Source organism: Canis lupus, chromosome 10 (genome assembly GCF_048164855.1).
Source record: "Canis lupus baileyi chromosome 10, mCanLup2.hap1, whole genome shotgun sequence".
NCBI lineage: Eukaryota > Metazoa > Chordata > Mammalia > Carnivora > Canidae > Canis > Canis lupus.
The window spans coordinates 6,724,941-6,752,366 of record NC_132847.1 but is presented as its reverse complement, the minus strand read 5'-3'; the positions used below and the strand labels follow the sequence as shown (position 1 = coordinate 6,752,366).

At 36.0% G+C, this 27,426-nt stretch overlaps 1 protein-coding gene and 1 long non-coding RNA gene across 5 annotated transcripts in view; one reads left to right on the top strand and one right to left on the bottom strand.

Moving 5' to 3' along the window:
* COMMD10 (COMM domain containing 10) overlaps positions 1-27,426 on the bottom strand; it is a 182,432-nt gene that overhangs the window by 122,122 nt on the left and 32,884 nt on the right. The gene's annotated exons all lie outside the window — the stretch shown is intronic.
* LOC140641183 (uncharacterized) overlaps positions 7,480-27,426 on the top strand; it is a 50,950-nt gene continuing 31,003 nt past the window's right edge. Inside the window, exons 1-2 of the long non-coding RNA XR_012037697.1 lie at positions 7,480-7,681; positions 11,730-11,891. This is a non-coding gene — a long non-coding RNA (uncharacterized lncRNA). The remainder of the gene's footprint in view (positions 7,682-11,729; positions 11,892-27,426) is intronic.

The window sequence follows — 27,426 nt, the reverse complement described above, 5'->3', positions numbered from 1 at the left end:
GATAAAAAAAAAATTTAAAATAAGTATTCTTGATTTTGTCACTAACTCCCTTAAAGTATAGTACAATGCTATTGGAAGACTCTACTCACAATGTAAATAAACTGCTTTCTAATTGTTTAAAGAGAAAAACCACAAAGGAAGTGAACTAAGCATTTTTCTAGGTCCTATATTTAGGATTCAATCTTACTGAATATAGTCAGCCATTGTGCATACTCTTCCTTTTACTCAGATTATCCATTCCTTTTTTCACTCACTTTTGAAAGCCTATTTCAAATGTGTACTCCTCTGTGGAGTCTTCCCTAGGTATATAGAAAAGATCAATCCCCCACATCTATGTGTACATGCTGCACATTGAATACACCTCTATGACTCATTACCATTTAGAAGTATCTAGTATGTCAGGCACCATTTTAGGTGCTTAACAAATTTCCCAATGAAATGCATTGTTTCCAAGCCTTGCTCACATCACTGTGAGTCCATCCTGTGGAGAAACCTTCATACCCTTTTATATCCATGCAGAACCACCTATCACAGAGCATGGCACATAATGGGTTTTAAATATTTTCATACTTTATTAACACTATGCATTTCATTAGCAGAAATATACAGTTGAATTTACCCAAAATATAAGATATAATTTCATCAGCATTTATTATTCTAATGTAAAATTTGATTCCTGATTTTCTTCTATGGCTGAAATTGACATAAATAATTGCTCAACATCAATATATTTTTCCACTATATATTTTTCATATTCTCATTTTTGACTCTTTTTCCCCATTTTCTATTGAAAATCAATTGCTGAAATAACTTTGTCTCTGAATCAGGAGAGTTATTCATTACATGCTTTATTACATTGGAGTCAGATCTGTATTCAGATCTCAACTCAGTTACTTACTAGCTATATGATCTTGCTTTTCTAGAATGGAAAGAATAGTTTCTATTACACAGAACTATTGTGAAGAATAAATTAGATAATTTATATATTTTTAAGATTTTACTTATATATCTGAAGAGAAAGACAGCAAACAAGGCAGAAGGAGAGGGGCTTGATCATGACCTGAGCCGAAGACAGAAACTTAACCAACTGAGCTACCCAGGCACCCCTAGATAATATATTTTAAGCGCTGGCACATACTAAATACCTAGTACATGGACACTATTGTCCCTGTGACACAGATTTAGCCCTATTCCAGCAATGACTACAGTCTTACTTCAGACCGGTGGTACCCAAACAGATGTGTCTAACACAGAACATGAAAAATATTTGTGTGACTATCCTGAGAGTTTTGATTGATGGAAGATAGGTACAGGCTCAGGGAGTATAAGAGAAGGTAACTATAGGACAAGAGAAGGTAGGTACAGGCTCAGAGAGAAAACTATCCCTTGATGACTGAAATCACAGCTGAAATCACTATTTTAAGATATTAAATTTATTAAACTTTTTAAGCCCATTCCCAAAACCACTTATTAGCAAAATGTTGGATTTGTTAAAATGCCAAATTTGAATTCCCTATTTCCCATTTTGTGGATGGAGTTGGAGTGTATGATGCTACGTGAAATAGGGAAAGACAATTACCATATGATTTTACTCATGGGTGTAAGTTAGGAAACAAAACAGGTGAACATATGGGGGGGAGGGGTAAGAAGAGAGAGGGAAGTAAACCATAAGAGACTCGTAAATGAGGAGAACTAACTGAGGGTTGATGGAAGGAGCTGGGTGGATGGGCTAGATGGGTGATGGGTATTAAAGAGGGCACTTTTGATGAGCATTGAATAATGTATCTAAGTGATGAACCACTGAATTCTACTCCGAAACCAACATTGCAGTGTATGTTAGCTAAAATTTAAATAAAAACTTGGGGAAAAAAAAGACATATTCCATTCAACAAAGTATTTGTCTATACAGCCAGCTTCCTTAGCAATCATGCTTAATTAAAATAATTATACTCATTTTAAATTCTCATAAAGATTAAGATGCAGAAAAAAATATTTCCCTCTATAATCAATTCCTGATTGGCGGTTTATTAATTTTTAAGATCAGAGAGACAATGTCTTAGTCATCGCTGTCAGTGCATGAAGAGAGATCTTTAACATTATCACCATGGCCCGATGTGTTCAGGGCTCAAATTGGCTCTTCTGTGAGGTCAGAGAGGTCTCCATTCTATCTGCTGGTAAAAGTTTCTATGTTTTACTGTTGTCCGACTTAACTATTTAGCTCAGCATTTTAGAACAGTCTGTATGTGTGAAATAAAAACACTGTGGTGGCTATGGGATTTATTCATTAAAAACTTATGGGCAGCCCAGATGGCTCAGAGGTTTAGTGCTGCCTTCAGCCCAGAGTGTGATCCTAGGGACCCAGAATTGAGTCCCACGTCGGACTCCCTGCATGGAGCCTGCTTCTCTCTCTGCCTGTGTCTCTGCCTCTCTCTGTGTGTGTGTCTCTCATGAATAAATAAATAAAATCTTAAAAAAAAAAATTAGTAATAACTGGACACCTACCATGTGCCAGGCACTGTTTTAGGCATGTTTCTTCCTGCTCTCTGGGAGTTTGCTTTCTAGGACAGGGAAACAGCAAACAAACATAGTAAGTAACAGTTATGTTAGGGGTGACAGTTCTACGAAGAAAAGTAGAATAAGTTAAGTGGATAAAGAATGACAGGAGGGCCGCTGTCATTATGTGTAATGCGTTCCAGGAAGGCTTCTCTCTGGTAAGATATTTGGGCAGAGACCTAACAGAGGGAAACAGCAATCCACATAGATTTCAAGGAAAGAAGCATTCTAGAAGAGGAAATGGAGTGCAAAGGCCATGAGGCAGGAGCATGACTGAAGTGCAGCAGGACAAACAAGGCAACTTCTGTGGTTAGAACAGAGTGAGCAGGGGAAACAGGTAAGAGATAAGGTTGACCAGACAGCATAGAGCTATCTCTTGGAGGACCTTGTGGGCTAAGCTAAGGCCTTCGGGTTGTTATTCTGAGTAATAAGGGAAGCCCTTAGAGCATACTGCATAGAAGAATGACATAATCTGAACTATGTTTAAAAATTATGACTGTGTGAAAAATAAGCTTCAGAGAACAAAGGTAGAAGCAGGGAGATTAGAGGCACAGATGACAGATTCTTGTCAAGTATAAATGATTAGCCACAGGAGAAATAAAATTTCCTGGACTTAATTAATGAACATGTGACCTAGACCCTCTAGTCCTGGGGACAAGACTGCAAAAGATGTTAGCACCTGTTACATGTCAAAGCACAACTAAATTGTTTGCCAACAAATTAGCCAGACCTGGGGAAAAAATAATTGCTTGCAAGACAAATGGCACTTCATTTACAAAGTTTTTCTATAATGTAGATTAATTCTTAAAGCTTTAGATGCACATGCCCAAATCTGTCAGATTCATGAAAGTCAAACTACAAAGATAGGAATGAATTATCTACTTCCAAGAATGGGAGACTAAGACCAAACTCTCCCACTAAGGATTAAATAGAAAAACGTGACAAAAATCCAAAAACAAAAATTCAAAAACATTTGCATGAAAGCACTAGAGAGCTGACAACAAAGTAGCGATTTTTGTTCAGGATCCCAAAGCAGTCCAGGGAAGTAAACCCAGCCTTTGGAGGCATTCCTCCTTTCCTCCTTAATAGAGGCAGACATTCAAATGAGTAATTAAAAAAAGGTGCAGGAGGGGGTAAAGATGAGCCATCTTATTAGCAATTTACAAAATAAATATTTAAGCCACAATAAAGTAAAAGCTACATTTACCAAAAAGTCTAAAACTAAAAAGACTTCTTACCACGTTCTGGTAACGACGCCAAACAAGCATGCTGATACACTGTTGGTGTAAGTGTATTCCATACAACTACTTTAAAATTAAATATACACATACTTTAAAGCAGATGGTGAAAATGACTCCAATTCTTCACCCCTTGTTATAGACATTACCTCTGAAATGTGATTCTGTAGCATCTTCCATAAATAGAGTCTATTTCCCTATTTTTGACTCTACTTTGGCCAATAGAATGTGAAGTCAACAACAGGGAGCCAGTTCTGCACCTATGTCTCAAGAAGCCTGGTGTCATTTCACGTTCCCTCTGAACCAAGTGAACAAGCCCAGGCTCAGCCACTCAATGACGAAAGACATGAAGCCCAAGCACCCCCATCACCGCAACGAAGGAAGCCGTCCTAAACTAGCCTACCCCCAGCAAACCACCCACACATGAGCAAGGCCAGCTGGGATCAGCCAAGCCCAGAGAGCAAACTATCTTGCCCACTCACAGACTCATGAACAATAATAAATGGTTAGCATTCTAAACCACTGAATTTTGAAGTGGTTTGTTATAAAGCAATGGCAAACAGTACCCACAGTAAAGTATTGCCATAATTATACCTATAATTATATGTAATTATATACATATAGTATATATGTAATACTGGCTTTGGAACCAAAAAGTGGCCTAAGGCTTGAAAAATGGTGCACAAACTGTAAGAAAAACTGGAAAACAGTAAGAAAATTTTCATCAGAGGCTAAAAAATTTAGGAGCCTGTGTATGTAGCAAAAAAAAAAAAAATGGTAAAAGTATGTTACCTATATAATACTCAGAAGGTTAAGAAGTTACTTAATGAACATTTGATTTGGATTTGCCTAAGATCTCTAGGCAAATGTGGAAAGTCACCTCATTGTTCCTAGCCACACATGATAAGGTAATAATGGCAAGAAAGGGATGAACCAAAGAAAAAAGTAATCCCTTTACAAGGAAAATTTAGGAGGAATAAAGATGGGCCAGGATTTGCTGGGTTGAAAAATACAGTAACTTCTCATCTCCAGTCTCTCAGCTGGCAAACATTCTCCAACACAATACTATCTAGGACTGTAGATCAAATCAGGTGAGTAGATGTAAAACCTTTTGTTAATGCCCTAAATGGACTATGGAGGGGCTTACTAGGCCCTCTCAGCTAAATCAAAAGCCTCCCAGTTCTCAAAGAGTTGTCTCACGGAAGTCTGACACATCCAAAAGAAGTCTATCGAAAGAGGCATGCCTCAGAAAGAATTTTCACTGTGGCTTTGGGCATATCATAAAGCCCAGCAAGTCCACTCACAAAGCAGAAACTCAAAAGGAATGGGTGATCCTATGTAACATGAGGCAATGTACAAGAATATCCACAGCGACAGTATATATATTAGCTAAAAACTGGAAACAATCCAAATGCCCATCAACAGTATAAAGAATAAGTAAAATGTCATTTGTTCATATAATAAAACACTATACAACACTGCAAACAAATAGACTACAGTTCTACATGACAAGGATGAATATCACAAACATAATGTCGAAGAAGCCAGAAACAAAAGAACATAATCAGTATGATTTTTATGAAATATGGTCAAAAATAAAACCGTCAAAGCCAAATTGGTGTTTGGAGATACATGGTTAGGGGATAAAATTATCATGAGAAATAGGAAAATGTTACCAGAGAAGGGTGAGTGCATGGGAGAGGAAGGCAGGGGAATTTATTTAGAAGAAGCTAAGGAGACTTCTGGCAGGCTGGCAATATTTTATACCCTGCTCTGGGTGGTAGTTACACAGATGTTAGCTCTGTGATTAACTGTACATCTGTGTTTCATGCATTCTTCTGAATATACATAATTTGACAGGTGTGAGAGATGTAAGTCACACTACAGGTCAGACTACGGGAGCCACAGAACTAAGCAGGTGCCCAGTTCACGAGCACCACAGAAGAGATTTATTTTTTAAAAGGAGATGATCTGCTGAGATTTTATTGGATACATGTAATCAAAGCAACGCTGATTTATTGTGTCAGCCTGTTTAAGAGTAGAAGGGGTAAAAAGGATTGCCCGCGTTTGCGCCATTCTTATAAAATCTAGTGGATACTATATTATGACATGAACTGTGAGTGCATCTCAACAGGAACACAACTTGCTTTCAGTAATAGTTTACTGAGTTGTGTGTTCCACAGCCATTCAGAAAATCCTGATATTTATCTAGTTGCTCCTCGTAAGTTAAGTTCCGTATGGAATATTACATGAGGAGAAACACTTGAGAAAGAGTCTCTCCTCATGCCAGAATAGCTAAAAGCAGGAGGCCTCCGTGTGAGGCAAAGACCAGAGATGAGAGACTCCACAAGATACAAGGCTCTCTTGTATCCCTTGAGACTTCCTCAAGGCTCCATACTATCAGCTTGACCTATATGATAAGAGACATGGATAGCACAGAATAATAATATATTACCTAGTTTCCATTAGAGCTTTCTTTAAAAAAAAGGCACCACTATAAAACAAATAAGAGAGTTACAGACAGATTCAGTTAAGAGAATACTTTTCTTTAAAATTTTAAAGTCATTAAACAAGAAAAAAAATTCTGCTTGAACTGGCACCTAATAACTTTAATTAAATTCAGAACGTACCAGTTGGCTGATGTTAGTAGTGGATATACTATAGGACTATTATAAACAAAACTTTACATGTTCCTATGAATCTGTAATTGTGAAATGGGCCAGAAGATTAGTACCATTTTATTTTGAAAGAGCATTAGAAAGCAGACAAAATGCAATTTTAATATACAAGTTAACATACTGAGATCTGTAGTGTATTTAATTCTCCAAATATAGACACAGTATCTCATCCCTCTCTTACAACATGACTTTAAGACTTGTCCCGTAAGGCACCTGGGTGGCTCAGTGGTTGAGCGTCTGCCTTTGGCTTAAGTCATGATCCTGGTGTCCTGGGATCGAGTCACACATCAGGCTCCCTATAGAGAGCCTGCTTCTCCCTCTGCCTATGTCTCTGCCCTATGTCTCTGCCTCTGTGTGTCTCTCATGAATAAATAAATAAAATCTTAAAAAAAGATTTATCCCATATAGAAGTGGGGCCGGTATCACTCCTCCATGAACCTGGCAGACCTTTGTGATTGCTTCAACCAATAGGGGACAACAGAAATGGTACTACTGACTTCTGGGGCTGGCCAACAGAAATGCCTGTATTTCTGAATTAGGATGCTCACCTGAGGAATTTAGTGGCCATTGGCATGAAAACGAGGTGGAGAACATTAAAGCCAAAGGGCACTGAGGAGAGGGTTAGTGGAAGCCTCATGGACCTATCAGTGGTTGCAGGATCCTTGTTTTATTTTGGGAGAAAGTTTAGAAATACTGTTGTTGGCAGAAAACTTGAGAAGACGAAATATTCCTAATGTACATTCTCACTGCATATGATAACATATGAGAGGAAAGCTAAAGAATATACCATTAATTCTAAAGGGGCAAGGAAGCACCGGGTTAAATAAAGCCTTGTGACCTAATAAGCACCTCCAGGTGATAAAAAGATTCTCAAAGAACGTAATGGCTTCCAGGTAAAGATAAAATCTAGAGTGGGACTGGAAGATCCTATGCTGAGATTTCAGAGGGAGCTAACACAGAGCCTCAGGGAAGTGTTCAGACTGGTAAAAGGTCTCACAAGGTGTATTAATTTTTATTGCTATATAACTACTAGAAACATAGTGGCTTAAAACAACATCCAATTATTAGGTCACCGTTCTGTAGGTCAGAATTTCAGACAGGCATGGCTAGCCTCTCTGGTTTGAGTCTCACGAAGGTATTATCATCAGGTGTCATTCAGGTGGGGCTCTATCTGGAGGTTCTGGGGAAGCATCCACTTCCAAGCTCACTCAGGTTGGTGCAGAATTTAGTTCTTGCAGCTAATGGTCTGTGTTCCCTGTTTCCTTGCTGTCTACCAGAGAACATGTTTCCTCCTAGGGACTGCCCTCATTCTGTCTCACCAATTCTCCATCTTCAAATCGGAAACATTGAATGTGGAGTCTCTGGCTGTGAATCTTGCTGATTTCTTCTGCCATTAGACAGTGAAAACTGTTTAAAAGCATTTAAAAAGCATACCTGAATGGGTCAGGGCCACCCCAATAATCTCCCTGTCTTAGGTCAACTGACTTGAGACCTTAAATTTCTTTAAAAGATAATGATGTGTTTAAACAAAAATAATCACATAGTGTGAGGCTTATGAAATGTGTAAGAAAAATATATGGCAACAATAGCAAAAGTCTAGGAAAGGGGAACCAGCAGTATACTACTGTAAAGTTCTTATGAGTGCTTAGAACCTGAGGCAAAAAATTGTGTACACCATTCATATATTTGAAAGCATACTTTAATGGTTAATATTTTTCCAAAACATTAACTGAAAAACTGAAACTCAAAACATTAAGTTTAAATATTTTATTTATATCAACAACAGAATTTGTTATAATTTGTTATACTTTCTTGGCTTGAATGAAAGCAAGCTCACCAATATTTTTTAAATCTACTTCTTTGCTTAGGTGATTTTTAACCAAGGGAAATGCCAGGTGAAACAATTCCTCCTGACCAAGCACCAATCTTAAGTAATTTTAAATTAGCTTCAGTTTAACTTAAACTTCTTTGACAGGACACCATTGTGACTGATACTGTTTAAAAAAAAAAAAATTCTTAGGGATGAAGGAGTGCACTTATCATTGTGAGCATAAGGTGATATATGGAAGTGTTGAATTACTATATTGTATACCTGAAACTAATATAACACTGTCTGTTAATTACCTGGAATTAAAATAAAAATTTTTAGGGACACCTGGGTGGCTCAGCAGTTGAGCTGCTGCCTTTGGCTCAGGGCGTGATCCCAGGGTCCCAGGGATTGAGTCCCACATCAGGCTCCCTGCAGGGAGCCTGCTTCTCCCTCTGCCTGTGTCTCTGCCTCTCTCTCTTTCTGTGTCTCTCATGAATAAATTTTAAAAATAAATAAAGAACTCTTTAAAAAATAAAAAATTTTTAAAAAGAAAAAAATTCTCAAGGTCACTTAAACATTTGGGGAAATTGCATTAAGCAAATTTCATGAACCAGTTTTTGAAGATCCAAACACCATGCTTATTTTATATTACAATTATAAATACTGCATGCTGCTAAAACCATTTCAGATGAAATTTCTACAGGACTTAGTCTAAATATTTAAGAACCAAGTCAGTGACTATTTTTTTTAAAGTAGTATTCATAGAAAACAACTTTTTTCTGGTTAGAAATTTAAAATTTGAAGACACTTCATTTAACTTTTCATAACTTTATTACAAATGTGAAATTAGAATGCCTATAATATCCCTAATTTTTATCTTATATACACTTTTCCATAATAATTTATACTCTTACCTGCTTCTAACTTATTTTAAAATTGAACAGGTATATTCATACCTCTTGCCAAAGTCCTGAGTTTATCAAATGTTCAAAGTTAGATTCTCTCCTTTGTTGTAAGCAAAGGGATAGGCTTTTATCTTAAGCATACAGCTTTTTATATAGTCAAATTTTTTCATTGTAGAATCTCACTTTTTCTACATAAAAGTCACACAGCTAATACAGTAATAAGCCCAAATGGTTACCCAACTCCAGTGGTAAAAGTTAACATTTTGCAATCCTAACAGAAGACAACAAAACAAAGCCTAAGTTCAAACACCACTATTATAATCTATCAATGTATTTAACAAATCAGTATATAAAGTACTTGATACTTACCCAATATACTCAGATCAAGGCTATGTGCAAGCCAGATTATAATGAAATATCCATCAATTTTTAAAAGATACCAACTATAAAGTCATAAATTCAAAAGAGAGTCTACTGTATTAAGATTATCTACCAATGAGGTACTAACAGAAAATGTTGACAAATTTATACACTTTTATTATCTATCTGTATGAGTGAGCCATTTTCTCCAAAATGTTCTGATGGTACATATTCTTTGATTTTGTATGTCTAAACATAAAATGACTTTCCTTTAAATATTCAAAATATTGCATATATTCTAGTAGGCCTAAATTTGACATTATCTCTAAAGATGTACGTAGCTGTGATTAGCCCAGAGTCATTCAAAAAGCAATAGAATTGGATCCAGCTTTTTGCCTAATGTTTACTTAGTATTCATTTCTAATTTAAGTTCAAATGCTTCAGGAAAAGAAAAGAAGGTGACTAGCACCGAAGATAAAAATTCAGTAAGGTCTTATGACAGACCTAAACTTCCCTTATATTTTCTTCCAATTGCTGTCAAATAGCAATCTATCCTCAAGATATTAGAGAGGATATTTACAAATTCAAAGAAATCTTCTTTGTGCCTTCTACTTTCACAGCCAGCTCCACTTTTGACAAAACTCAGTATTAGCCTTATGAAGAGTGGAGTATTTAAATTATCTTGTCCCAACCTTCTCTTTAAAGGATAAAGATACCCATGAACTGTACTGTAATAGACACTTTTACATTTCCTATCATATTTAATTCTCAGACAAACCTTGTTAGGCCGCTATTATTGTCCAAATTTTCAGATTAGAATTTGAGCCTCAAATAGGTAAGTAACCTGATTGAGATTCTTCAGCTACTTCCTTCCTGGAAGGCTAACAGTGTGATTCTGAAGCCTGTGTTGTTTTCACTGCATATCAATGCCACCTTCAAAATCATTCACCTTACTCTGTCAGATCTAATATGGAGTTCTTTATGACCTGGATGGGAGAAATCACTGAACTCAAGCCCTTTATTTTGGACAGGAAAGCACCAAGATGAGGGAGGTGAAATGCTTTGGTTCCATGACACACAGCTAGTTAGTAACAAATTCTAAACCCTTTCTTCAACAATATTGACCTTGCAGGGGAAGGAGGACAAAACAAAAAACACCCACAAATAGTAATCTTCAACCAGACCTTTTAAAATATAATAAGTTGGGGATCCCTGGGTGGCGCAGCGGTTTGGCGCCTGCCTTTGGCCCAGGGCACGATCCTGGAGACCCGGGATCGAATCCCACGTCGGGCTCCCGGTGCGTGGAGCCTGCTTCTCCCTCTGCCTGTGTCTCTGCCTCTCTCTCTCTCTGTAACTATCATAAATAAATAAAAATTAAAAAAAAAAAAATAAAAAATAAAATAAAATATAATAAGTTAAATGTAACAGTTGCTCTCAAATTTTTCAGGTCCTAATTTGTTAGGATAATTGAGTTTTAGAATTCCTCTTATACTAATGAATGTGATATGTTTTAATGGCCTAGAAAATAAAAATAAAATAAAATTAAAATTAAAATTAAATAAAATAAAAATAAAAATAAAAATAAAAATAAAAATAAAAATAAAAATAAAAATAAAGGGCAGCCCAGGTGGCTCAGTGGTTTAGCGCTGCCTTCAGCCCAGGGCCTGATCCTGGAGACCCAGGATCAAGAATGGAGCCTGCTTCTCTCCCTCTCTCTCTCTCTCTCTCTCTCTCCCTCGAATAAATAAATAAAATCTTTTTTTAAAAAAAAAAAGAAAAATAAATAGGTGATTAATGTTGCTAACATAAATTAAGGCAAACCCCTACTGTACAAAGTGGCAGAAGTCGAGTCTACAAGAGTGAAAACCATGGAGGATAGTCCTATCTGAATCTAAATCCAATTAAAATTACTTAGCTGGTAGCAATAGAACCCAGCTCAATATATTTAGAAGAAAACAGAGAATCATATTAGAATTCTTCAAACTGGCACTTATTAGGTCAATATACTCACACTTTTCCCTGTCAGTTTAAAAATTAGCAACTATCACCTTCATTATCTCATCCCCTCCCTTTTTCACTGGGCACACAGAATATTTACCTGCAAGATTTCCTAAGAATATATTTAGCTAACAAATACAGAATACCAGTGAGCTTCTATTTAAGAACCTTTTCTCTCTCCTAACAGACTCTAATCCTATAAATCAGCAGGAGGCTGGTAATAGGCAGGAGACTTTCTTAATGAACACAGCAGTACTTCTAAATTCTAAGAAAGAAGAACCTGACAACTCTGAAGGCATAGAGAAGTGAGGCATGTGCGAGACGAAGCATGTACAGCACAAGTCATCAGGTAATACAGGGGAGTGACATGATATTGTAATTATGTGAATTCAACTATGATTCACTTATATGACTTCACCTACACACTTTGCAGAGAGAGACAGAATTAAATAATGCAGGTAATTTAGACCCACCATGTCCCTGAATGAGCCTAGAAAATGTCGAATTTCAGCATCCTCCATCATTGAACGCAGATGTGGGCTAACCGCGCTAAAAGACATACATGAACTGTACTTAACAAGTTAAAGAACCAGCACACTGTTCAACAAACTCCCAAAGAACAGTAAGATGGCAGACACGGACCTATTTAGGAACGTGATGCTGGTATCCAACATGACGCATTCCTAAGGGACTCCCTTTGCCTGAGAATAGTCCGGTCTCTATAAGATCATCACCAGCTGCATGGCCATGAGACTCTAAAACCCGTCTCTCCCTAAGGTGAGGTGCCACTGTATGTAAAAGAAAAAAAAAGTGGCCACCATTCTTTTTAACATTAATGTGCAAAAAGGAGACAAGTTTTGTGGGGGAGACTGGCAGAAATGAGACTGGTGGTTTCTGAATCCACGTTGAAGTTGATTTGGGTTGACTTGCCACATGAACCACTTAGTGGATGTTAATCAGTGTAAAGGAAGTCGACTGGGTGAAAGAATTTTTATTTCAGAGCCTCAAAAACTACCTAAAACTACTTGTAAAAACCAAACTGCTCCCAAAAGAATAATGGAGGTAAAAAGCACCCTCTGAAAATAGGTCAGGCTTGCCCTCTGTCAATCCAATCAGCAAGCAGCCATACCAGTCAGGAAATGTTCTACTTTTACACAAATCACTACTGCTAACTTCTGAGATCACTAACAATAAGCTGCTAGATACAAATTTGAAGGTCTAAATTTAATTTCCCCCTAGCAATTAGACAATAGGTGAGAATTAGGTTAATAAAAAGATAAAATATGATTGCTACTTCTTACAAATTTCAAGGGGAATTATTATGTTTCCTGAGCCTAACTGCCATCCTGGTACTGAATAAATGGTTATGTTCATACTTGACTGTGTGGTGAGCCAACAAGTCAGCTTGAGGCTGGGTGATTGGCTGGGAACATTAGACACCCCACCTCCCCAGACAGGGCATGGCTGCCAGGGGCCCTGAGGCCTCACATGGTACCTCAGCTGGCCTGTTACCTACTTGCACTTCATTTGAGGAGCGATGCTCTAAGAACAAGTCAGTAAGGACTGTTTTCCTACCAGAAACTCTCAGATTCTCTAGTACTGTACGTACTTTACCACCCAGACGGCCTCACCAGGAAAGAACAGGACACAGCAAATGGAAATAAATCACCTACCCTCCGGAGATTTTTGTGGCTCTCAAAACAAATGTTTAAGAGCATAAAGATTGTGAGAATAGGCAGTGGTCTTGGACCTCACTAAAGACAGGTGGCAAAGTAATCATTATGGAAGCACAGTGGCTACTTTATTAAATTGTAAATTATTTTCAGTCTTCCTGGGCAAATAATTAAAAGTGACTCATGGTTTATTAACTTCAAGGATCCAATGAGACAAAGCATAAAAGCATAAAGAATAATACCTGGCAGATATTAAGTGGTCAAGAAATGTTATCTACTACCGTCATCCTCTTGACTAAATGTGATGGGATCAGGGTAGTGGTCACTCGTCTGTGCGCCACAGATACAGAGATTCGGCTTGGATTGGCTCCCCCAACCCAGGCTGACTCAAATTCAGCAAGAGATAATTCCAGAAGGGATGACGATGTAGGTCAGCCACCTGCATATTTTAGATACTATTATGAAGAAATTAGATGTCCCTTGGGCCTCCAAATTGGCCCTGACCCATGTTAACTGACACAAGGCAACTCAGGGTTTTGCTTCTAACATAAACTAAATTTCTTTATGAGAAATGTTTCATCTTTTTTAAGGGATTACTACTAATTAGGCCACATTTTTCAACTGTATTTTTAAACTTGTTCTGTATCTTAACTTATAGGGTAATCTCTCCATCTCCAAAGGTCACCATTCAAGAAACAAACAGCTAAAAGATATATGATTAGGTAGTACTTTGTTCATAAAATGCATCATCAAAGAGAAGCATAAATGCATTTATGTGGCAGCAGTATTATTAAATAGTCACTACCATGCCAACCTAAAATATCTGAGGAGGTGACTATTATGTAACTTAGAACTGACTAATAGTAGTCATTTGAGTCATTGTCAAAGCTAAGACATATATAAGGGCGCCTGAGTGGCTCAGTCAGTTGGGCATCTGATTTGCTGATCTGAGGGTCATAAGACTGAACCCCATATGGGGCTCTGTGCTCAGGAATCTGCAACAGATTCTTTCTCCCTCCCGTTCTGTGCCTCCCCTTGCTTGCTCGCACTCACTCTCTCTCTCAAATAGATAAACAAAATCTTAAAAAAATGAAATACATTAATTATTCTACTCATCTGTCGAGAGCACAAAGGATTGACAAATTTACATAGTTCAATCAAACTACTTTAGGTACATGTTTACAATTTTCTTATTTTCTTGTACTTTAGAATCAAAAGAAGTCTATATACCTTACAGTCAGTTGAAAGTAGAAAATGCCAAATTGCAATGGGGATGAAAATCTTAAATATCATCTACATGAGGCAGAAAAACTTCAGGTTTCTCATTTTAAAACAAAACCATCCTATAACTAGCAACTTATTTTTCATAGACTATTTCTTTTCTCATTAGAGCATTAACAACTACATGATACCATCCTCCTCCTCTCTTAGCCCAAAAGGATAATTACAGTATGCCTGCCTCAAAGGAGTGTTTTGAGGCTCAATATTTGCAAAGAGTTTTGAGCCCTGTAGCTGAAAGCTATTAAGTAAATATGAAGTATTGTCATTGAGAATGGTCAAATAAAAGCAAAGATGATTTAACATCATAGAAAATTACATTGATAATTGGCACAGTGCCATGCTACCCCTGTGGACTTGTTCTTTCAGAGCACATACTCTATGAAAGGTCACTGTGGGTGAAAAAAAATCCCACAGGGAGTTCAAGTAGCCTACACGGCAATATTAGCAATTACGGAAGTTGTATTCTTCCTCTACATTCATTTGGGAATCCTTTCTACTAATTAAGAGAAAAGGAACAGTGATTTGTTAAAAATGATGGCTACAGACAATTCAATCTCAGCGGTTACAAACTAGAATATGGTGTAATACCGAACAATATTTTTTAAAGAGCAGACTATTATACAAGCTATCAAGCCAGTACTCAACAATCTTCCAACATAATATATTCCTAAAAATATTTTCCAGGATAACTTATGTTATAGTTTAACAAAAGGTTAAACTACAGAATTGCAAATTCAAATTCAGTGTATATTAAGTACCTTACTATGTGAGGCTCATTCTAACAGGCATTTTGCTGACCTTATTTCAATTAATTCTAAAAAATAATCCTAACAGACAGGTATTACCAGCCACATTTTCAAATTGGGAAATTTGCTACAAAAAAAAAAAAAAAAAAAAAAGATTCAGATTCTTGCCCACATTCTAAGAATTTAAACTCAGTTTGTCACTTTTAATCCACTGTCCCCTTCATTCTGTCAGACTAGTAATCAACTGACCAATTATTTAACTTCACTGGGCATGAGTTTTCTCATCAATAAACTCAGAAGGTTGAAATATTCCTAAAGTCTAAGAGTGGCTGGGTGGCTCAGTTGGTTAAGTGTCTGGCTCTTGGTTTTGGGTCAGGTCATGATCTCAGGGTTGTGAGACTGAACCTGGTGATGGGCTCACTGGGGAGTCTGCTTGAGATTCTCTCTCTCTTCCTGTGCCCCTTCTCCAGCTTGCTCTCTCTTACTCACTCTCTCTTAAATAATCTTTTTTTTTTTTTTAAAGTTTTTATTTATTTATGATAGTCACAGAGAGAGAGAGAGTGAGAGAGGCAGAAACACAGGCAGAGGGAGAAGCAGGCTCCATGCGCCGGGAGCCCGACGTGGGATTCGATCCCGGGTCTCCAGGATCACGCCCTGGGCCAAAGGCGGGCGCCAAACCACTGCGCCACCCAGGGATCCCTCTCTTAAATAATCTTAATAAATAAATCTTAAAAAGAAATGTCCTTAAAGTTGGTTTCCTTTATTCTCTTTCTTGATCTCTCTCTCTCTCAAATTTACTGTTTTAATACAATTCAGTGGCTCCTAATGCATTCACAGTGTTATACAACTAATGTTCTAATTCCAGAACATTTCATCACCCCAAAAGCAAACTCAAAACCTTTAGGCTGTCATTCCTCCACATTCCTTCCCCCTAGGCCCTGGCAACTGCTATCTGCTTGTTGTTTCTATGGATTTGCCTAACTTGTATATTTAATAAATGGAATCACACAATATGTGACCTTTTATGTCTGGTTTCTTTTACTAAGCAAATGTCTTTGAGGTTCATCTACACTGTAGCATGTATCAGTACTTTGTTCCTTCTTATGGCTCATTAGTATCCCATTGCACATATACACCACACATTGTTTATTCATTCATCCACTGATGGGCATTTGGGACCTTTTGGCTACTGTGACTAGTATTGATGTCAACATGCATGTACATGTCCTTACTTGAGTCCTTCTGGGTATATCTAGGACTGGAGTTGTGGACTCATATGATAATTCTATGTTTGACTTTCTGAGGAACTAACAAAGTATTTTCTACTATAGCTCAATCCCACCAGCAATTACAAGGGTCCCAGTATCTCCCCATCCTTACCCACACTGATGTTCTTTCTTTCTCCTCCTTCCTTCCTTTTCTCTTTGTAATTATAGCCACAATGAATATACGGTGGTATCTCACTGTAGTTTTGATTTGCCTAATGACTAATGATGTTGAGTATATTTTCATATGCTTGGTGGCCATTTGTACATCTTCTTTGGAAAAATGTGTATCCAAGTTCTTTGTCCATTTTTAATTTGAGTTGTCTTTTTGTTGTTGAACTGCAGGAGTTCTTCAAATACTTTAGATACAGATCTCTTAGATAGATACATGATGTGCAAATATTTTCTCCCATTCTCCAGGTTATCTTTTCATTCTCTTCATACTATCATTGATGCACAAAAGTTTTTAATTTTGATGAAGTCCAATTTATCTTCTTTTGCTGTTTGCATTTTTGATATCATAACTACCAATCAGTTGCCAAATCCAAGATCTCGTTTTTGCTAGAAAATTCCATAAGCCTTTACTCATTTCATAAATAAAGTTGTATCTGAATGACTCTTTTCTTTTACTGCTTGAGAATTACAAAAGGGTTATTTTGGAGTATTTATTACATTATCCTTACTAAGGAAGTGGTAGCATTTTAAGTTTGGATAAAATTACCCTGTTAAGATGGATGGGCTGGAACTCCTTGAGATAAAATGGGTTATCTCTGAAAGAAACTGCACTTCTCCATTACAAAGAAGACAGAAAGAGGAGGTAAGAGGAAGAGAGGAAGAGAGGAAGGAAGCAAGCAAATTCTCCCTTTTTGAGAACCTCATAAATTAACAAATACACACAAACTTTAAAAACATTCCAACATGCACCCTTATGTTTATAGCAGTATTATCCACAATAACCAAAATATTGAAACAGCTCAAATATCCACTGACTGATCAATATGTGTGTGTGTTTACATATGCAATGGAATATTACTTAGCCATAAAAAAGAATGAAATCTTGCCATTTGCAACAACATGGATGGAATTACAGAGCATTTTGCTAAGCAAAATAAGTTAATCAAGAAAGACAAATACCATATAATTTTACTCATATGTGGAATTTAAGAAAAAAAAAGAATTAAAGAAAAAAAAAATGAGGCAAACCAAAAAAACAGACTCTTAACTACAGAGAACACACTGATGGTTACCAGAGGGGAGGTAGGTGGGGGAATGGGTAATAGGTGATGGGGATTAAGGAGGGTACCTGTAATGAACACCAGGTGTTGTATGAAAGTGTTGAATCACTGTATTGTACACCTGACACTAATACTACACTGTATGTTAACTAACTGGAACTTAAATAAAAATGTAAAAAATAAAATAAGTATAATTTAAAAAAGACATTCCAAACTCTATGTCCAAACATGGATAATCAATCCCTGGAAAAAACAGCTTACCCTGCAATAAAAATTCATTACTCTTGCAGTTACTAGAATTCTAACACATGCAGCATTTCTTTTTTTTTTTTAAAGATTTTATTTATTTATTCGTGAGAGAGAGAGAGAGAGAGGCAGGCCAAGACACAGGCAGAAGGAGAAGCAGGCTCCACGCAGGGAGCCCAACGCAGGACTCGATCCCGGATCTCCAGGATCCCATCCTGGGCCGAAGGCGGCACTAAACCACTGAGCCACCCAGGCTGCCCACATGCAGCATTTCTAATATCTACTTCCCTTATGCTGGTATCTACCAAAAGGTTTAAATATGGCTTCAAAAGGAAAGGTACTGCTGAAGGGTTACTAGAAAAATAAACCCTATTTACCAAAAAAAGAAAAATAAGAAGATGGAACATATAAACATAATATTCTGCAGCCATTTAAAATGGTGTTGCGGAGTATCTACTGACAATGAAAGATGTTTATAACGTAATGCTCTATGGCAGGAAAAAATGATTTATAATAAATGTACTATTTGGCAAGCCATATACTAATTCTCATTCAAAATTATTATCTGTATGCCATTTATGTAAGTTGTCAATTATGAGTTCTGATTAACCACAACCATAATAACAAATACATAGTGTTTCACTGATGTTATAAAAGCAGAGTTCTTCAGTATAAGCAAACTTTATATATACAAACTCTGGATGATAACAAAAAAAGTTTTAAAAACAAAGTATGACACCGTAAAAAGTGTATATATAGCATGGGACTTCCATTAATTAGAGATCAAAACTTTTCTGAAAAGTTATCAAGATTTTTGGAAATGAGATTACATTCTGTCTCTTGATTTTGCTATTAGCAGGAGCGGGGGTGAGTGGTCAGATACGGATAATGCTCCTTCACCAGCCTTACTGCTACCCCTTTGTTCATCTAGAAGCCCTACTTATGACATGTTCCCACTGCTTACAAATTTCATTCTCCGTTATATAAGGTAACTGAAGGCGACTACGCTCTGTGCATTAACTGAACAGTTGCCTTCGGAACCTCAGACATGTCATCTAAGGACAGACCAAAACAAACTGGTGACACGGAGCTGATGCTACATACAAACAGATAAACAGCCCATAGGCTCACAATGACTAGGCATCTTGGGATGATTATATTTCCAAGTAAAATGGCAGGTGATCCAAGATTTGAGGATCAGATTAAATCCTTAAAGAACTTTATATACAGACATGAGTTTTTTTTAAAGATTACATAATTTTGGATCATCATAACAGTTGAAAAGCTAAAAAAAAAAACTACAAAGAGATTTTTATATGTGAACATATTAGAAAAATCTATTTCCCCAATACCACAGAAACAGTCAATAGTGCCCAATAATTTGCTGAAAGAAATATAATAAAAGTGACTCTTCTTCTTCATATAAGTTTAATTTCTTCTAAATAATTCTGATTTGTGATTGATCTCCTCCATTCTCATGACTGAAATTATAATCTAAATTCAATGATGTCCAAATCTCGATTTCTAGTCTATAATTTTCTCCCAAGCCCCAGATTGCCAACCATTTCCACCTGGATATCACAGCTATGTCATGCTCCATGGGCTCAAAAGATATCTCTATCCTTTTCATATGCTTTTTCCCTCACCTGAAACTCCCCTGCCTGTCACTGTCTCTAAAACTCCTTGCCCTGTTTCCGGAGCTCCATATATTTCCTCTTTTGTAATAGTCACTAAACTTCTATTTACTGGCTTGCTAGACCATGATGGAAAATAAGACCTTTCTATCTCACTTGTATCTTGCCTAGTATCTCTTACACAGGTAATGTTTAATAAATATCTCTTGAATGGAATTTGAGCTCTTTAAAAACCTACTGCTTATTTAATTTATGAAACTGCATTTTATTTGTGCAGTTGTCTAATTCATTGCAAACACTTGTATTTCAATTACTTAAACCATGAGTTTCTGTTATTGTCATTTATATTCCATAAAAATACATCAAACAAAATGTAAAGGTATTTCTAAACACATTCTTATTATGTCTATGGAATATTATAATTATCAACTGCCTCTGGATATAAAAAGTTAAAAAGGTTCCAAGCTATTGTCCAAAGACAAATAAGGGTGATATTATTTGTCTCCCTACTTTGGAATCCCACAAAATTTTTAAAAATAATGTTAGTAAAGAGATGATATTTTAATGCTGAAATGAGCTTCTGGAGTATTTTTTAAACGGATTTTCTTTTCCAAGATTCTTTGATCATTTCCTCCAAATGAACACTCAATTCTATCACATTCTAATTGTGTATCAATATTCTGTTTGTCTGAACTAGGGGTGGTGGAAGGGGAGGTGGGCGGGGGATGGGTGTGACTGGGTGACGGGCACTGAGGGGGGCACTTGATGGGATGAGCACTGGGTGTTATTCTATATGTTGGCAAACTGAACACCAATAAAAAATAAATTTATAAAAAAAATATTCTGTTTGTCTTTACCCATCAAAGATAACATCCAAAACTATATATATATATTTTTTTCTTTCTTTCTTTAGCTTATAAAGTCCTTTCATGGATAAATGCAGTTTCCATTAGGGAACCTGAAATATGTAAAAAGTTTACATACACACAAACACTCTTCTCACACAGATACAGGGAGGTTCACTGTGATATCAAGGAGCTATACATAGATGATTTGAACACATCAATGTACTTGAATACATAAGATCTTTCAGAAAGTCCAAGTGACCAAAAAACTAAAAAAATAAATTCCACTAAATTGGGGAAAAACATTTTGTATTGCTCTTAGGTAGAAAATATGACACCTGAAGGCCACTATCATCGAGAAATTGATCACAACGAAAAAAGATACAAAACAAAGTTAAGAATTAGAAAACTAGAGCCAGAAAGCCTTAGGAATACTTAAATAAATTTGATTCCAAAGAACCAGGTTTAAAACACACACACACACACACACAACCAAAGAAATAGGTTTTGTTCCCAGAATATCTGGATAATTATCTCACAAATAAGGGCTGTTCCTATAATTCTCTAACTGCTAGAGTATTTTTGATCAAACTGCTTCTGCATGTTCTATAATAAAATAAAAAACGTATAACAAAAGTTCGTTTAATTTGTTCACTAATTTTTTCACTAATGTTCATTTAATTTGTTCACGAATACAGAAATTATAAAATAGAGGGCTCTCTAATATTACAGAAATACCTGAGTTTTTCACTGGTCTCCCAAAATTATCCAAAGTAATTAATTAACTAGTTATCAAAGAACCTATATTTGAGATGGTAAACCTTTCTCCAGAAGCTCTTAAATTCTTTGAATGCAAACTTTGAGTTTCTAGGTGTATTTGCAAAATAATTATGGAAAGCCATTTATCAAACTCAAAAGACCTCTTTTTAGGTCACGACCTTTCAACTCCTAATTACACTCGTGGGGAATAACCCTTAATACCAAGGAGGCTTCATTCATTCATCCATTCATTCATTAATCGGTCATTCAATAAATGTTTGTTTAGTACCTATTCAATATACACAAAGATGTTTATCACAACATGGAAACAAACCCATTATGTGACAATAGAGGAACAATTAGAAAATCATAGTATGTCATAACCAAAGGACAATGCAGTCATTTAAAATATATTCATGTAAGTATGAAGCAATATGGAAAAGATTTTACAGAGTTACATGAAAAAAAGCAGTTATACGTAAAAATCAAAGAATTCATAGGATCACTTTCAAAATAATCCATGGAATAAACACCAAAATAAAAGAGATCAAATAGACTGGCTGCATCTTGGTAGTAAATCTATGAGTTTTCCTGTATATCTCTGGAATTTTCAAGTTTTCTACAATATACATACACAACTTAAGTAATGAAAAAACCTACAATTTTTTTAAAAAGAAAGACAATCAATATTTATCAATCATTCCATTTGAGAAGAAAAGCCATTGACCAGTCTTCAAAATTTTCTGAACCCTAAATAATCATCTCAAATGATACAGATGAAAATTAGTATCTTGATACAGAGTTGATGGAGGCAAAGTTAAATTTATAAAATCACTCTTCAAAATCAGTGAGTAAAAAGCCCAGAACTTTGCAGAATGTTTATTCAGATCACAAGATAGCAAGTTGTAGAAAAGGTAATAATTGCTACTTACCAAAATGAGAAAAAAAAATTTGATTAGTGAATGAGATTATTGCCTCATAACCATATAGAGTACTGAACAGTACTAATAATACCTCAATTCTTGTTCCTAGGCCAAATATAATCATTATTTTTAAAAAATCACTTCTAAGAGATCCATTAGAAAAAACAACTGGAGTGTCCTATAGCAACACCTAACAGTGTTGTGGGTTTTGGAATTTTACTTGACTTTGACTTTTCTCCCCCTATAATTTTCAAAAGATCCATTATAAATATACAGCTATTAGAGAAAATTAACTCAAATTATCAAGGGACTACGCTGAAATACATTCACTACATGGATTAAATTTGTAAAAATACAACATTTGTAAAATGCAGTCCTGCTCATCAGAGTAGCTTAGAGAAATTTGAAGGTCCTTCAAAATCCGTCAATACAAACATCACTTTTAAGGAAATCAAAATTCTTTACATTTCTAATACAAGAGTTCATATATGAACAACATACGTATTTTCCTCTTACTAAGATTATCTGTCATAAGCAGATCTAAGGATGTTTTCTTTGTAATGAGATAGCCTATTTCTTTGTTCATAAGGTATCAGCATCATGATGCCAAGTAGCTATTACAGTGAAGTATGTTAATAAATGGAGCTTCTACTAAACATCAGAACATATAACTGTACTTACTATGTAAAAGTGTTCAGTTATATCTCACATTGACTTAAAGTGTAAAATTATTTCAACTTAATCAAAGGAAAAGGAAATTTAGAATCCATATCTCTATCACTTTTTGGAGAACCAACAACCAACAATTAGAACAGCTTTCAGGGCACCTGGATGGTGCAGTGGGTTAAACATCCAACTCTCGGTTTCCACTCAGGTCGTGATGTCAGGGTACTGGGATGGAGCACCATGTTGGGCTCCACACTCAGCACACAGTCTGCCTGGGATTCTCTGTCCCTCTCCCTCTGCTCTTCCTGTTCCTGCATGCATACATGCACACTCTCTCAAATAAATTAATTTAAAAAAAGAACAGCTTTCAGCACCCTCAAATATATATGCATATTATAGGATCAATTTCTAAATTATTAAATAAGCAAAAGATACAGTATAAATAAAGAACAGCAATGAATAAAGCACAGAGCTCTGAGGTAAAACTGTCTGGTTTCTAGTTCTGCAATTTTTTTAGTTGTACAACCTAAGAGAATAATTTAGCATGTATGTGTTTCCATTCCTCTGTCTACAAAATAAGGATAATAATAAGAATTCACACCTGAAAGAAGTATTTTAAATAAAGGAGTAGCTAGCACAGAGTGAGCACTAACAGGGCTTTCCCTACTTTTTCTTCACTCTCAATAGAATTTGCCATCCATTTTGGAAAAAAGAATAAAGATCTCTAACTCAAAAAATTGGTACTGAAAGTCCTAAATTCACTCGAAATTGTAAGTGCCCATCCATAAAGTACCATGTACAACCTGAGCATAATCCAACTTAACATCAAGATAAATGACCGTTCCTCTTCAAGGCGAATTTTGTCTCAGTTGTTTCAAAAGAAGACAAGATTGAAATACAAAAATTCTTTCTTAAAAGACGTACCAAAAAAATTTAGAACCACTGTACTAACAAAACACAACTGTCTTGGCATTGCAAAGTTACTGGGGAAAATGCAATAATGCTCACTCAATAGCAAAATGTAAATATTTTAGTGTTTCTGGGATATTCAAAGTTAAGGTGCTTTGATTATTCAAAAATGCCAACATTGTTAAGTATAAAATTGCTATTCTCTACACAAAGACATTTTAACTGTCTATGATTAGCCTGGAACTAGTTATACTATATAAGTTATTAGAGCCATTCAACTATCATGGGAATTATTTTGTTCTCTTTTCTCATAAAGAAATTAATACAAGTGACAGAATGTAACAAAAATATCAACAGTGTTGAAGGCTTTTTAATAAATTTCATTTTGGCAAATAATCATAAAGAAATTAACAAACAATGGAATCATAATGATTTCATTTATTTGTTCTGTACATATCTGATTAATAGGCATTAATTTTGTTGATAGAAACAAGAGAACTCTATTGTTATATACCGATTAGAAATGTGAACACTTAGCATTTCCCACAACTACGGACTTCACACATTATTTTGAATGTTATTTCAAATAACACTGTAAATGCCAGAGGTTAGGTAAGCAAAGAGCTCTACTGCCCTCTAATGAAATAAACCAAAAAAAAAAAAAAAAAATCTCATTTTGAGTTATCTTGAAACAGGAAGATAATCTTACTTTGCTAAATGCAGTAGACAAACGCTAAGACAATTAACTGCAAACAACTAGAATATATATCAAAATACTGTAGGAAAAGCTACAATCACCCAGTTTTCATGATAAAATTAGTAGCAAAACAGGAAAGCCCTGAGATAAGAATGTTCCAAGAGAAAGGAGACCAGTACAACAATGCTATCTAATGTGATAGCAATTAAAACTTCACTGCAGGCTACACTTTTCATGTGTATGTTGGAAGTGAATAAGAAGAAAGACTCTTAGAAACTGCACACTTCAGTGAATTACAGGAAGTTTTCAGTTCAACAGCTCAAAAGTAAACATCAAAAACAGTCTTTCTCATAATTTTTACTTACTCTAATCCTCTCAGAATTATTTCAAATGCACATCTATTTTCAGGATAACTGCCTTGTGTCATCTTCACTTAAAATAATTTTATTTAATGCTTCCTGTTTTAAACAAATGCCAATTTCAGAATATGGCAACTGTATTCTATGATACTTTGCATCATAAACTAACAGTGTTAGCTTTTTGTCGTTCTTTAAATTAAAACTCTCCCTTCTTTTAACAAACTTGGTTTTGAAAATATGCTCCATATTCCTGTTCCTTTCACCTAATATTCCAACCTGTCAAGAATTCCCAAACTCTCATTCAAGTACAAAGAATAGAGTACCAGATCATAAAAGAGAGAGAGAGAGAGAGAGAGAGAGAGAATGTAAACAAAGGAAAAAGTACAGCTTCCCAGCAGCAGTTCAGTGAAAGAACAGAGATGTGGTAGTCAAGTGTAGACACACATCACTTGGAGATGGCAAGAGTCTGTCCAGGCCGACAGGGGGCAGACACTTCATTAAATGTCTTCTGTTTAGCAGATACAAGAAATGGGCCAAACCCCCACAATGCTATAGGGAAGATAGGCAATACACAGAGGCTCACGTAAGTCTGCATACAAAATAAAAATACCCTTTACTTTTGTGTGCTGCCACTCTTCTTCCCAAGGATCTGTTTGCCAGTGAAAATGGTTCCCCAGCTCTACAAGTTATAAGGATAACCACACATTCATTCAAAATTTCAAACCAGCAATGCACAGGAACATCAAATGTACTCAAGCCTCTATCTCCAAAGAGGTGAATTTTACATCTGTAGAGATTTTCTAAATAATATGAATTAAAAACATGACTCTTTTACTAGAAGCATGATTCATTCCTCCCTATTGCTTAAAAATATCACTGCCATATAAACATTTTGAAGACATAAGGGACCTAGGAGGATTCATGCATCCCGAAGTCAAGCACTGCCTAAACTGTGATACTCAAGGTACCCAGTATATGGTCAAAATAGTATCCATCCCACCTATATTTTACATTTAGCTATTCAGACATAGTATATGGTAGTCATGAGAATACAACAGTGAAAGTGTACAGCCCCTTGGAGTGTATGTATATATATATATATTTTTTATGATAGGCACACAGTGAGAGAGAGACGCAGAGACATAGGCAGAGGGAGAAGCAGGCTCCATGCACTGGGAGCCCGACATGGGATTCGATCCCGGGTCCCCAGGATCGCGCCCTGGGCCAAAGGCAGGCGCCAAACCACTGCGCCACCCAGGGATCCCCCCTTGGAGTATATATGAATCTGTGTAGGTATGTATGACATACACAGGTGCATATATGTGCTTTCACTCAGAACAGTCCCAGTCTACACCAGTGAGGTCCAGATATTATCCTAAACCTAAAGGAATGCCTTCCCTAGTTCAGGGAAAGAAAAGAAGGACTTCCCAGGCTGTCCTTTGCCTCCCCAATTCCCAGTTAGCCTAAATATGAAAATACATGACCAAAAAATAAAAGGGGAAAAGAAGGCAAAGAAAGGCAAAAGATTAACTCCATCAGGAAAAAAGTTTATTGTCAGCTTCAGTTTAAAACAAAGATATTTATTTATCCAGCAGCCAAAAAAAGTTTTATCGATGATAATGATGATGAAGATGGAAGCAGCCTGCATTTTTTTGAGCATTTACGTAATATTAGGCATTCAACAAAATACTACATACAATGGGTATCTACTCTTCATATAAAACCTTGTGAGACAGGTTATTATTATCCCCATTTTACAAGGGAAGACACTAACACTCATAAAGATTTAAGTAACTCTGCTACCAAATTCAGTATACTAGTCAGTTCAACATATATCAGTATACTAGTCAGTTCAACTCTTAACCACTAAATTTATATTATTTTACATATTATTTATATTTATTAACTGCAAATGTATGAAATGAAATACTTTTGAAACACTGTGGTGAATTAATTATATGTGGTGAGACCCAACTCAATTGCCTAAAATTTTGTAGACATGGAACGTGGGCTAGGTATTGGTTCTAGTTCTTACGGTTAATAAAATGTGCATGATATAACACATAATGAAAGTTCTAACAAAGAAGTAATAATAATCCCATCCTTCAATGGCCATTATAAACAATAACATTTCTCCCGTCATCCTCTGATCACATCCAGGCAGAGTAATCTCTCCTGCCTCTGATCCTCCTACCTCATTCTCATCTTTATTTTATTTGTCTTAACATGAGGCGAAGTCTCCTTCCGTTAAGGGGGGGAGGGGGAGTCACTCCCTCAGAAAGAGAATCAATTACAATAAAAATACAACAAATAGCTTTTATTGATATCTTAAAATATATTTCTCTATATGCTACAGTAAAGAAAATATTCCAGGCCAACTCTTTCAAGTAGATTACACGTTCAAGCTTCTTGAAATTAACATTAAAGGAGAAATCACCATGCGGTAAAAAACAAATCCAAAATTCCATTTTGCAAGAATAGGAATTTAAACACATGCACACAAGTGCTACACACACACACATACAAATACAATTCATGCCACCTTCATAATCTAGGCATTGGTTAGACAACAATAGTCCCTCTAGCATATGTATGCAGCTTAAAACACAAAACACTCAGAAATATCCACAAATATCTGAATCATTA